This window comes from Puntigrus tetrazona, unplaced genomic scaffold (genome assembly GCF_018831695.1).
Source record: "Puntigrus tetrazona isolate hp1 unplaced genomic scaffold, ASM1883169v1 S000000647, whole genome shotgun sequence".
Lineage (NCBI taxonomy): Eukaryota > Metazoa > Chordata > Actinopteri > Cypriniformes > Cyprinidae > Puntigrus > Puntigrus tetrazona.
The window spans coordinates 24,394-38,491 of record NW_025048268.1 but is presented as its reverse complement, the minus strand read 5'-3'; the positions used below and the strand labels follow the sequence as shown (position 1 = coordinate 38,491).

The following is a 14,098-nucleotide window of genomic DNA, read 5'->3' as shown; positions in this document are numbered from 1 at the left end:
GTTATTAATATTATTATTTAATGAATTTATTATTGTAATTAACGGTTGCCACAAAGCCTACTCAACATAAGAGTATTTAGAATAATGAAAAACAACACTTAACGAGACAACAGCAGTAGGTTACACCAACCAGATAAAGTGAATTAAGAGTTATTATTAAAGCTGAATTATTCCAAGAATGAACAAAAGTGTGGCACGCGACGCACGAGAGGGGGTCCTGACGTCCTTCTCGCGCATTCTGATGACGTGTGTGTTTCAACAGCTGATTGAAAGAGGTCGCAGTTTACCAAGCAGCTCACAACATTAATCTCCTAAAAATATGTATTTAGCTTTTTGATGTAATTTATTTCCAGTTCTGTACCAAGACATTTTCGGATATGACGTAATTTGGTGAGTGTCGATCGTTGCTGACATCTTGAGAAAGGACAGGCGAGTAATTCTTGTTTTTGCTAAGTCAGTGCTGTGGCATTTGTGTGCATCTGCTTTGTTTCGATTCCTGAATCTTGCTAATTAACTAATGTCTATAACAACGGGAACGAAACACATATTTAACATGTAAAGAGTGTGCGCGATTTTCTTCTGCTTCGTGTTTTATTGAGTCGTCCTACTAAATGGTTGGTTCACTTCTTTGTGTTAGCCAAGCTAGCTAGCAGAACAGTTAGCAGGTAGCTTTGTTTTAATGACAGCTTTAAAGAAAACACTGATGTTATCAAGTTCCACAATCTCTCTAGTACCTTAAATACACATTTGTTAGAGTTCAGTTATATATATATATATATATATATATATATATATATATATATATATATATATATATATACGTGCAGTGAAACGATTAATTGTGATTAATCACGTGCAAAAATAAAAGGTTTTGTTTATTGCATATTTCTTGTTGTGTATTTATGAATTATATATAGTAATACATGCACATGTAGTTTTATGTATTTTATTTTAAGGATGCGATTTAATTAATTGTTTGACAGCACTATTTATTATTTTTTGATAAAGAAATTTGGAGAATGACTTTTTATTTGTAATTATTTCTTCAAAGGGATGACAATAGGAGAAATTGGGTAAAATATTTTTTCAAAAAAAAATATATATATATATATATATATATATATTAAACATAACTGTGTAATGGAATAAAGTTTCTGTAATGTATTATTTCAGAAACATATACAGTAAGCTGAAAGATAAAGCATCATATATATATATATATATATATATATATATATATATATGTGTATGTGTGTGTGTGTGTGTGTGTGTGTGTGTGTGTGTAGAAAATATCTTCTCTCAGAAATTGCAATCAGATTTCACAATCAAATCTCGCCATCACATTTTGCCCCTTTTATTTATTTATTTGTTGTGAAAAGCTACTTAATGTTTGGCCAGATATGACAAATACTTTGAAATTGCACAGAAATAATGTTATCCTCTCATCTACAGTTATAGCTGGCTTACTTCACCTTTCCTGTGGTGCGATACAGTCCAGCCATGGATAAGATTTTGGAAGCGCTGGTCAGCTCCTCTCATCCCTTGACTGTAAACGGGCAATCGTGAAAAAAAGTGATTGAGGCTGCAGAAAAGGAAGTGACCGAGAGCAGTGCCAGGCCTTGTACCATCTCACCACCCGCCTTATTCTCCAGGGCGAGGACGCTTTTCAGAGACAGGTTGGCTTCCAAGTTCAAGAAGCGTACGCGCTACCATCGCGATGAGTTTGCCTGCTTCTTCAGCAAGGAATACGTGCTCGGTCTCCTGCAGCAGGGCTACGGCGCTCTAGACCGCAGAGACCCTGCCGTCTTGGACTTTCTTCACAGTTCCCTCCGACTGCTCATCAGCTGCCCGGCTGTGTTGGAGTTGGCACCGCTGCTACAGACGGAGGTCCTACGCATCATCTGTGAACGGCCGGAACCGGCAACTTGTGCCAAGCTGGCCACCATACTGACGGACTTCCCTCAGTGTGTCCCTCGAGAGAAGGCAGGAGTTCTCTTTTGCCAGCAGCTTGTGCGCACCTTCGCGTATTTCCACTGTCCCGCCACTGAAGAGCGGGAGTTGAGGGAGTACGTGACCCAGGTGACCAGGGTGAGTGTGCTGCTGCAGGGCATCTGGAAAGCCGAGCCGGCCACGCTGCTGCCGTCACTGCAGGAGGTGTTTGCCATCATCTCATCCACGGGTCAGTAAGCTGTGCTTCCTCTTGGAATCATGTTTTCAGTTAAAAAAAAATTCAATAAAAATAAAAAAAGGCTATAAACGCTAAAAAATATTATTTAAAAAATGCCCATAGTAGACCTAATAGACATGAGGGTCAGCAAATAATTCCCCAAACAGTTTTTTTGCTACAAATTTAAATGTAAGAGAAACATGTAAATAAAAACAAAACAAATAATAATTGATTAAATTTGATTAAATGTTTGATTTGCTTACCTTTCATGTCATGTGACCATTAACCATCAGCAGAGAACCATTAATGGAAATTTTGTTAAGATCTGTGGGGTTGCTTCAAATAAATATTTTTAAAATATTGTATTATTGCTATATGTGTTCATATTACAATAATAAACTTTTTCAAATATTAAAATAAATTATGCTTTAAACATGCATTTTAATATTGTATTTTAATATCCAATATTTAATATTGTAATAATTATTAATATTATGCACTGCCTGCTGCACATGCGCATGTATTTTGAATGTACTAAGGAACCTCTAGAAACATAATAACAACAAAAATAATAATGAATGTCTATTTTTCTTGTTTTTTATCGTCCCGATTAGTCTATATAAAGCAGTGAGAATTGGCAAGTTGTCATTTACTATTTTTGCACAATTTTTGGGAGATTTGTATTTGAAATATGTCACAGTCTGTTAACATTTGTTTTGAAACAACGACTTAAAAGCAGCAACACAACTGCCGTTCAGTTATAATGGTCTGAACGGTTGTTTTAAATTGATGCAAAAACGTAAGAACATAAAAGGACTTTCAAGAGAAATCAGTAAACCAATAAATAAATGTACACTCTAAAAAAAAGAGTTAAATACAAACCAGCATTGGGTTAAAATATGTACAAACCCAGCAATCGGTTTGTTTTGACCCAGTGTTACATTCAACCCATCATTTGGGAGAAAACAACCCAATCGCTGGGATTGTCCATATTTTACTCGGCGCTGGCTTGCATTTAACCCAGCAGTTTTATAATGTATGAAATGAACCATTTACAAATCTTAAGTATGGTATATGTGCACATGGAAAAAATGAAATCTTAATATAACGTTTCCTAATGATCATTCCACAATGTGTTTGTTTTGATTTCAGACCCTTCATTTGAACCCTCCATTGCTCTAGCAAGCCTGGTCCAGCACATCCTCTGCAGATGATCACGGTCCTCATCAAAAGCCTCACCACTGACCAGAATGTTAAAGATGCCAGTATGACACAAGCACTCTGCAGGTCAGACTGTGTGTGTGTGTGTGTGTGTGTGTGTGCGTGCGCTCTGTGCAAAGCTAATGAATAGTGCTTTTGTGTCTGTTTAAAAGACTAAGCCCTTGATTCGACTGCCATCACGTTGTTTTCTCTACTTCTTGTGTGCTTCAAGTATGTGGTAATTGCATTTATGCGAGCCATTTAGAAAGAGTGTAGTGTTCATCATGGTTCAACAGATTTTAAATGAGTGGTGTTTGTTTTCTTGTTGTTTTTTCTAAGACTGAATATTGAGGTCAATATGTTGCCAGTTTTTTTTTTTTTTATGCATCCGTTACTCTTATGTAAGGCTTTTTATATGTTGCCTGCCCTGACCCTGTTTTCTCTCTCTATCTTTTTCAGGATGATTGACTGGTTGTCCTGGCCTCTAGCCAATCACGTGGACACCTGGGTCATTGCTTTATTAAAGGGACTTGCCGCTGTTCAAAAGTTCACCATCCTCATAGATGTCACACTGCTCAAAATTGAACAGGTTTGTGTGTGTGTGTGTGTGTGTGTGTGTGTGTATTATGTGTAATAAAAACAACTCTTAAAAGTTACATATTTAGAGCATTACAAGCAACAACAGCACAAGAGTTCAGAATTTAGTTGCTTATTTGAGATCATTAGCTATTCTTTTTCTTCTATACCTAGAAACTGGTTATTGTGACCTGCCTGGCAGAGGCCTTTCTGTATATTTATGTGTATGAATGTGTTTTTGTTTGTCTGTTTGCAGGTCTTCAATCGTCTCTGGTATCCCATTGTGAGACAGGGAGCGCTGGTGGTTCTTTCACACATGCTGCTTAGTTTCCAGCATTCTCCCGAAGCCTTTCACTTAGTAAGGCCATTATGAACATTACTCCACTTTCTTTTTCATTTTCTTTTCATATTCAAATGAGTTAGAAAGGTTAATGAGCTTTTAGCATCTGATTTATCACGTCAATATCTGCTTTGTTATCATGCAGTGTGAATTATATATATCCTATCTTGTCATTTGTACCAGGTGGTTCCTCATATAGTTCCGTTTGTGAAGTCTTTGAAGAACGATGGTCTTCCCAACAGCAAAACCTTCCTGCTGCAGTACGCAGAACTCACCCACTGCATGATGTATCAGTATTCTGGCTTCCCAGACCTCTACGACAGCATCCTTGAATCCATTAAAGTAAGAGTCTCTGGTTTTATCTCTTGTGAGCTAACTTAAGAACGTAAACTAGTCAACGTGTTTTGTGTATCATTGCTGAATCTATTTATCATTTTGTCCTTGTTTATAATAACGTATTTATAGATGTTTAGGGTCATACAGATCATACAGATGCTCAGTAAGGTTAATGTTTTTCATAATAATTGAATTAATTGATGCTGAAGTTGTGTTTTGAATCTTTTTAAAGTTTAAAAGCACAGCACTTTTTTGTAACATTATAAATGTAATCAAAAGTAATGCTTTGTCCGTTTTATATTCACCTCCGGTTCTGTTTGTAGGAGCTACCTAAACCTATGAGAGGAGAAGATCAAATTTGTTCTGAACCAAAGTGCCTGGACCTCTCAGTCAAATTCTTTTGCCTCAGGCCTGCTTAAGTTCACAGGAAAATCAGAAACGGGGAAGACGGGACTTGTGAATCTGGGCAACACATGCTATATGAACAGCATCATCCAAATTTTATTTATGGCTACCGAGTAAGTTCTAAATCTGCTGCAAATTACCCGATCTCTTTCTCAATTGTTTTATCGTAATTAATCCAGCATTCTCCATATGCAGATAGCTTTACGTTTTTATGTTTGCATAGGAGCAAAGAATGTAAAACATCATAAAATGATACCCAGGTGCTCAAATATTTATGATGCTTTTTCAACTGCAAGATATTAGACAGCTCTAACAGTCTCTCTTTAAAAGTTTCAGGACGGCAAGTCATGTCTCTGCATTTGAATGGCAGCAGCACCCTCATGAAGAAGCTCCAGCTCCTTTTTGCCTTTTTGGCCCACACACAGGTGTGTTTATCTTCTGTGCAGTTTCCTGTCTGCCCTCTGAAACGTTGCAGAGTAGGTTTGCTAAATGAAAGTGTTATGATTATTAATCATGTTATTTGCCCACCAGAGAGCAGCGTATTCTCCAAGGAGTTTTCTGGACGGTTCTCGGCCGCCGTGGTTTACAGCTGGATCCCAGCAAGACTGCTCAGAGTATTTACGATTTCTGCTGGACAGGTAAACTTAAAAACGGCATCCTTTCCTGTAACTATAAGAAAGATGTTTGTTTAAGAGTTGCTTTACAGTTTTCCTGTAAATGTTTAATGCCAGACCTATTTTGAAATGTTATTAGGGCAATTTACAGTAACGCATTCTTACAGTTTGAAATTAGAAACTATATATATATATATATATATATATATATATATATATATATATATATATATATATATATTGTATGTAGGCAGAGGAAGCACAAGAGAAACAGGTGCAGTGAAACCCCGGAGGGTGTATTTATTAGATAATACACAGAAGGTGCGCGGTGAGTTCGGGGCGTGCGGGGAATGCAGCGGTGCGTCCGGGGAAGTGTAGCGGTGAGTCCGGTGAGTGCAGCGGAGCGTTGTCTTCAGTGCTTTCCAGTGCTCGGAGTGGTGAGGGAGTCCACGGTGAGGCAATCGGGAATTAGCTCAGGTAGGCTGCGTCACGGTGAGGCTTCTGGGAGATAAAGAGAAAGACAACAAGTTAGTGTGCAACCCGAGTCTCGTGGCTCACTGAAGCCGTCGCCTGGCCGGGCTTATCTGGCCCGCGGCTGATGAGCTCAGGTGTGGCGAATCCTTCGTTGAGTGGCTGGTGAAGGTGTTCCTGGTTTGTTCCCAGGGCAACGCTGATCCGTCCTCGGGGCTTCGCCACTCCTCCCCAAGCGCTGTCCTGGTCCTGGTGGATAAAGCAGAGCGTAGTAACGGGAAATTTGGGGTGGGTGGGGAGTGACCCTGACAGACCTGCAAAAGCCGACCACATCCGTGATAGGCCGTCGGCGTTGGCGTTGGCTGTCCCAGCGCGGTGTTGCGTCAAAGTGGAAGTCCTGGAGCGCGAGGAACCAGCGGGTCACCCTGGCGTTCGTGTCCTTAGCCCTGGCCATCCACTGTAGGGGTGCGTGGTCGGTAAGTAGGGTGAACCGCCCGGCCCAGGAGGTAAGTACCGCAGTTCCAGGACTGCCCACTTGACGGCTAGGGCCTCCTTCTCTACCATGGCGTAGTTCTTCTCGGCGGGGTCAGCTTCCCTACTGATATATAGGACCGGATGCTCCTCACCCTCCTGGATCTGGGACAGTGCACGGCTCCCAGACCCACATCAGAAGCATCCGTCTGTAGCAGGAAGGGCAGCCGAAGTCCGGGGCTCTCAGGACAGGGTCCGAGGTGAGTGCGGCCTTAATCCTCCGGAACGCCTCCTCTGCGTCAGGGTTCCACAGAACCCGTTCAGGCTGCCCCCTTCCTGGTCAGGTCTGTCAGAGAGGCGGCTATGGAGGAGAAGTCGGGGATGAAACAACGGTAATACCCTGCCAACCCCAAGAAAGGCGCGTGCCTGGGTTTTGTTGGTGGGCCTCGGGGTCTCCTGGACATGGCGATTTTGCTCTCCTGTGGCCGGATCAGTCCTCTCCCAACTCGGTAACCCAGGTACTTCGCTCAAGAGCGCCAGGTGACATTTCTTGGGGTTGGCGGTGAGTCCAGCCCGTCGAAGATCGCGAAGCACCCTCCGCAGGCGCTCCAGATGGTCCTCCCAGGTCTCCGAGTGGATCACAAGGTCGTCCAAGATAGGCTGCGGCGTGCTGTTGGTGGGGTCGTAGTAAGGCGTCCATTAGTCGCTGGAAGGTGGCTGGTGCCCGTGCCAGACCGAAGGGAAGGACCGGTATTGCCAGTGGCCGCGGGGTGGAGAAAGCCGTTTTGGCTTGGCTTCCTCTGACAGCGGGACCTGCCAGTATCCTTTGGTGAGATCGAGGGTGGAGATATACCGGGCCCTTCCAAGGCGTTCCAGCAGTTCGTCTACACGGGCATGGGATATCCGTCAAACTCGGAGACCTGGTTGAGTCGCGGTAGTCATTGCAGAAGCGGAGGTGCCGTCAGGTTTTGGAACCAGGGCGATGGGGCTGGACCACGGGCTCGTCGATGGTTCAATCACCCCCAACTTCAGCATCTGATTTACCTCCTCCTCAATAGCTCGCCGGCGAGCCTCAGGGATCGGTAGGGCCGCTGCGGACGATGGCGCCGGGAGGGGTCCGGATCTCGTGCTGGAGGAGGTTAGTCTGCCCGGCGTGGGCGAGAACACATCCGAGAACGGCCGACCAGATGTTGGAGTTCCGTCTTCTGTGCGGGAGCGAGCAGGGCATTGGTGTCGGCGACCGGGCCCTCCTGAGCGGTGAGTGCGGATAGGTGTTCCCTAGTCCCCACCCACTTCTTCAACAAGTTAATGTGGTATATTTGTTCGCACGTCGGCGGTCTGGTTGGCGGACTCGGTAGATAACCGGGCGATCTTTTCCAGGGCGGTATATGGGCCCTGCCAGGTGGCCAGGAATTTGCATGCATTGGTGGGGACCAGTACCATGACCGGTCGCCGACCTGGAATTCCCGGGTTGTGCAGGGCGGTTATAGTGCCGTTGTTGTTGCTGCTGGGCCTGCGTCATGTGCTCCCGCACGAGGGCATCACCCGTTCAATCCGGTCCGCATGGCTTGAACATGTTCCACGACCGACCTCTGGGCATCCGGCTGCTGCTGCTGCTCCCCAGGCCTCTTTTGCCACGTCCAGCAGGCCTCGCGGCTGTCGACCGAACAACCTTTCGAATGGGGTAAAGCGGTGGAGGCCTGGGGCACCTCACGCACCCCGAAGAGGACGTAGGGGAGCATCTGGTCCCAGTCGCGTTTGTCCTCGGAGACAACCCTTCTCAACATTTGCTTCAGTGTCTGGTTGAACCGCGCTCCACAAGTCCGTCCGTCTGGGGTGGTACACTGAGAGTGCGCCAGCTGCTGGATCCGTAGCAACCGGCAGAGGTCGGCCATCACCCGGGACATGAACGGGGTGCCTTGGTCGGTCAGTATCTCCCCGGGTATCCCCACTCTGGTGGACAGGGTGAAGAGCTCCTGGGCGATCGCCTTGGCGGTGGCTTTGCGGAGTGGGATGGCTTCGGGGTACCGGGTGGCGTAGTCCACGATCACCAGGATGTGTTCGTGGCCGCGGGCAGACCTCGGCAGCGGGCCCACCAGATCCATCCCGATGCGCTCGAAGGGCACCTCGATTATGGGCAGCGGGATAAGTGGACTAGGGGGAGGTGGCCGGGGCGAGGTCTTCTGGCACTCTGGGCAGGCCTGGCAGAAAAGTTTCACGTCTCCGTCGAGCCCCGGCCAGTGGAAACGGTCCCGGATCCTCTTGATAGTGTTGGCGGCCCCGAGGTGTCCGGCCAGCGGGTGGGCGTGGGCGAGCTCCAAAATGGTGTCCACTTTCCCTCGGGGCACCACCAGGAGCCGTTTCTCCTCCCCCCTCCGCCGGGCGACACAATAGAGCAGGCCGTTCTCCACAATAAAGTGGGGAAGAGGATGGGGGCCGGGCCGCGTCTCCTCTCCATCCATGAAATGTACCTGGTTCCAGCAATTCTTGAGCCGGTCATCCTCCCGCTGAGCCCGGCCCGAGCAGGCCCCCTCCGACTACCTGTTGGAACACATCAAAGAAAACATTAGTTGTAGGAGGAGGGACTCACCATCTCTTCCGCTGTCCGATGCTAGGAGAGCGGCAGGGCGGCGGTTTCCTCTCCTTCTCGCCTCTTCCGGCGAGGGTTTCGAGGCTGACAGGCTGTGTCGCGGTGTGTAGCGCCTCCTCGAAGCCCGGCCAGTCCGCCAAGGATGATTGGTACTGGCAGATCCGTCACGAGACCCACCTCAGGGGCCAGCTTCCTCCGGCCGTCGTCACGGTGATGAGGCGGTGGAAACTTTCCTGGTGTCCCGTGGGCGCAGGTCAGTGGCAGCTGTTTCCGTGGTTCCGTCGCGCGGGGTAGGAGGCGGGACTGAACCAGGCTAATGGTACTGCCAGAGTCAAGGAGGCGCTGAACTTCTGTCCATTCAGGCCGATGGGGATTTCGGTGCGGCGTGGGAAGCTCGGTGGAGGCTGCAGCCTGCCAGCCACGCTCTAGGGGTTTGAGGCCTCTTCGGTTGGCATTGGCTCATCTCTCGCGGTCGGGACCGCCGCCCTCTCCATCGGTCGCGGGTGCCCTCCGGCGCGCGCGTCGCTCCTGGGACACCCTCCGGGAAAAGATGGCGCCCGCTCCCGGCCTCTCGGCGCTGGGCGGCTTCCGCCAGCTCGACCGCCTCCACCAACTCCGCCAGCGTTCTTGGGGTTTCTCATACCGACCGCCTGGCGATAATTTCGGGGAAGAGCCCGCAGGAGCCGGTCTATCACCACTCTTTCCACAATGATGGCGGGGGTTGGTGTCCCGTCCAGGAGCCAGTGTTGCGCCAGCCGAGTAAGTTCGGGCGGCCTGGGTCCTTGCCGGCTGGCGAGACTGGAAGACCCACTCTTGGAAGGCTTGGGCTGCGCAGACCGGTGACAGACCGACCCTGCCCAAGATTTCCTTCTTCAGGTTATCATATCCCTTCGCCAGGTCGGCCGGCATGCTGAAGTAAGCGCTGGGGCTCTCCTGACAGCAGCGGGGCCAGCGCGCGTGCCCAATCCCGCCGGTCCCATCCCTCAGTGGTTGCGGCGCTCTCGAACATCTCAAGATAGATTTGGGTCGTCGCTGGCGGGTTATCTTGGGTATCAGCTGTGTGGCTTGCATCCGGGGATCAGGCACGGCGGGGCGTGGTCGAGTGGCGGCACGGAGGGCAGCGAGCTCCTGCTCGGTCTCATTCTGGCGGGTGGCCAAATGCTCGACGATCTGTTGCTGGCGAATAGAAACCTCTGAGAGGCGTTGGAGGAACTCCTCCATCTTCGCCGGGAAGCGGCGCTTTCCTGGGGAAAAACAAAGAGAAGTTGATGTTGTGGGGACCTTTAATAAAAGCGGCGACAGCGTTCTTCCTTTTTCTCTTTGTTTTCTCTGTTCTCTTGCGCTTTAAAACTGCGCGCATTCTCCACCACTTGTGGCGAGGCAGAGAAGCACAAGAGAAACAGGTGCAGTGAAACCCGGAGGGTGTATTTATTAGATAATACACAGAAGGTGCGCGGTGAGTTCGGCGTGCGGGAATGCAGCGGTGCGTCGGGGAAGTGTGGCGGTGAGTCCGGTGAGTGCAGCGGGCGTTGTCTTCAGTGCTTTCCAGTGCTCGGAGTGGTGAGGGAGTCCACGGTGAGGCAATCGGGAATTAGCTCAGGTAGGCTCGTCACGGTGAGGCTTCTGGGAGATAAAGAGAAAGACAACAAGTTAGTGTGCAACCCGGGTCTCGTGGCTCACTGAAGCCCGTCGCCTGGCGGGCTTATCTGGCCCAGCGGCTGATGAGCTCCAGGTGTGGCGAATCCTTCGTTGAGTGGCTGGTGAAGGTGTTCCTGGTTTGTTCCCAGGGCAACGCTGATCCGTCCTCGGGGCGCTTCGTCACAATATATATATATATATATATATATATATATATATATATTAGGTTTTGATAATTACTAGTCAACCAAGTTGCCTGGTCAGATGTATAACAGATGTTATGTAAGGTTTTGTAGTTTTTAAAATGACATTATTTTGATAGAAAAAAATGCAAGACAGAAAACCATAGTTTTTCTGTTAGATGGGATATTTAAATGTATTACTAAATGGGATATTGTATTACATTTCTATTTGAATTATTACTTTTTAAGTTATAAACTTTAGTTCACATGTGACTGACTACATGACAAATGCATTTCTGGGTTCATAGGGTCTTTTTTATATAATAGAAATATAAATAAGGTTATATTAAATTAAAAACAGCAGACTTTCAGTCAAGTATAATTGAATTCTGTTTTACTACGAGTGTCAATGAAACAAAATTTGTGACCCTGGACCACAAAACTATTCATACGTAGCACAGGTATATTAGTACCAATAACCAATAATACATTGTATGGGTCAAAATGATAAATTGTTCTTTTATACCAAAACTCATCAGGATCTTAAGATCTTTTCCATGAAAATATTTTCAAATAGCTGTGTCTCAGCCAAATATTGTCCTATCCAAACAAACCATATATCAACAGCTTTTCTATTTACCTTTTAAATTATATGTAAGTCTCAAAAAAAAAATTGACCATGGTCACATCTATGTACATCATATTTTAATAATAATTACAAAACAACTACAAATGGAGTATTTTAATGTATTACAACCTTGAAAATAATAGTAATAGTAATAGTAATTAAGCATATATTAATGCCTTATTCTACATCACTAATTCTACCCAAATCCTACACTTATTAACTGTTAATAAACAAGAAATTAGGAACTTAGGAAAATTCTTATATATGACAGCAGGGGGAGTTAATGCATTTCATGTATTTGTTTTGTTTTGTCTTCTTATGTGATATTAAGGTTGCATGAAGAAGAGAAGACTCTCAGCTCTTCAGGTGTCCAGCCCAAAAGCTCAACCTGCAACCACTTCTGCTGAACCTCTTCCCAATGCTGTAAGTCATCCGGTCGCTGATATGCCATCACATCCAGATCCTGTGGCAGCCAATGGAGATGGCCGTACTCTAGTAGAGCGCATGTTTGGTGGTGCGTCTCTCCACAGCCATTCGCTGCCTGCAATGCCACAGCCTGTCAGAAAAAGAGGAGCCGTTTACAGACCTCTCTCTTGCCTTCTGCCCCTCGATGTCCAAGTGCCACGGTCCCACCGATGAGCACAAGAGCTCCTCCTCTGTGGGACCCTGCCAAGGGGCGGTGAACGGAGGCAGCGAGTCCTCTGAGGGCTCAGTGAAAGAAGGTGCAGGAACCAGGATGGAGAGGCCGGTGGTGGAGCCCACACTGTCTGTACCGGATCTGGTCGACTACTTCCTAGCTCCAGAAATCTTAGAGAGCGAGAACTGCTACTTCTGTGAGCGCTGCGCCTCACTGCAGAGGGCCGAGAAGGTCATGCGGGTGGTGGCGGCGCCCGAGTACCTCATTCTAACTCTGCTGCGCTTCGCAAATGCGCCACCTGCCCGTCCGTCGCAAGATCCTGGACAAGCGTGGGCATCCCTCAACACATGAGCCTGCCTTTACGGACCACGGCGTCTCCGTTTCATCATCATCATCATCATCCTCCTCCTCAACTGCAGTTGAGTCTTCCTCATCTGACTCCCCCGAGAATGGTGAGAATCTAGCTAAGAAGCTCAAGCCTTCTCAAAAGGAGGACGGGATGACGGAAAACAGAACAAATAGCGAGATAAATGACGGCGATCCGGAGATGCTGTCAGTGCCGTATGTTTTGAGTTCTGTTGTAGTGCATTCTGGGATGTCCTCCGAGAGCGGTCATTACTACTCGTATGGGAGGAATGTGAGTGGCACCGATGGTTATGTAGCTCACCCAAGTTCTAAGCCCCTGGAAAGCTCCAGCCTATCGGAGAGCTCAACGTCCTCACAGGAAGTAATGGGATGCGCTGACCAAAAGTCCACGGACTGGTTCTTGTTTAATGACAGCCGAGTGACTTTTACAAACTTTGAGTCATTGCAGAACGTCACCAGTCGCTTCCCCAAGGACACAGCCTATGTCCTGATCTACAGGAAACAAGAGGTCAGTGGACAACCAAGCAATTCTGAGCCAGTTGTGAATGGCTCAAGACTGAGTGGAGAGCCGCCCCTGCAGAAGGAGCTGATGGATGCCATTACCAAAGACAACAAACTCTTCCTACAGGTGGGGATATTGTACTTTGTCTGCGGTCTTCTTTTATCCTCTCCAAGACTGTTCCAATTTAAAATGGCAGGTTTAAACATTTTAATATGTTTAAGAATATATTTTATTCCTGTGATGGCGAAGCTGAATTTTCAGCAGCCATTACTCCAGTTTTCAGTGTCACATGATCCTTCATAAATTGCTGAAATATAATGAAAATGAAACACTTTCATTTACCTCTTATTTGTCCTGGATTTAACCATTCATTTCTTTTTCTTCCAGGAGCAGGAGCTGAATGCCAGAGCTCGAGCTCTTCAAGCAACCTCTGCTTCTTGCTCATTCCGACCCAATGGTTCTGATGACAACGAGCCTCCTGGCAGCTGTGGACCCTCAGGTGGGGGGCGGAGGAGGGGCTTTAATACCATCAGCAGACTCGTCTTCTAAAAAAGGGTCGCAGACATAGCCTCAGAGCACTGGACGGTTCCACTAACAACACCAGACTTTTTTTTTTTTTTTGGTCCTGATTGCCCACAATGTGGATAAGTGTGCCACCTCAGAACAGATGTGTCTTAATTTTTCTGGTTTGCATGCTTTTTCCCCTTTACGCTGGCGTTCATTTGAAATTAATTGAAAGTACTTGAGTACTATAGGTCAGAACTGGGCATGCAATAAATTTGTACAGAATACAGTCATAATTACGGTCTCATCCTGGAATCTTAATTGTTTCATTTTATAAACAGAAATCATTAGACAGAGAATGGTTTTAAAAATTAAATCAAATATTTTTGGACCATACTATACAGTGAACTACTTGCATGAATATTTTGGAAGTTTTTCAACTTCTGGTTTGAGGATTACAGTTATATCTGT

At 46.6% G+C, this 14,098-nt stretch overlaps 1 pseudogene; it reads left to right on the top strand.

Moving 5' to 3' along the window:
* The first annotated feature begins 262 nt into the window (after window positions 1-262).
* On the top strand, window positions 263-13,849 carry LOC122334805 (annotated as a pseudogene).
* The last annotated feature ends 249 nt before the right edge of the window (window positions 13,850-14,098 follow it).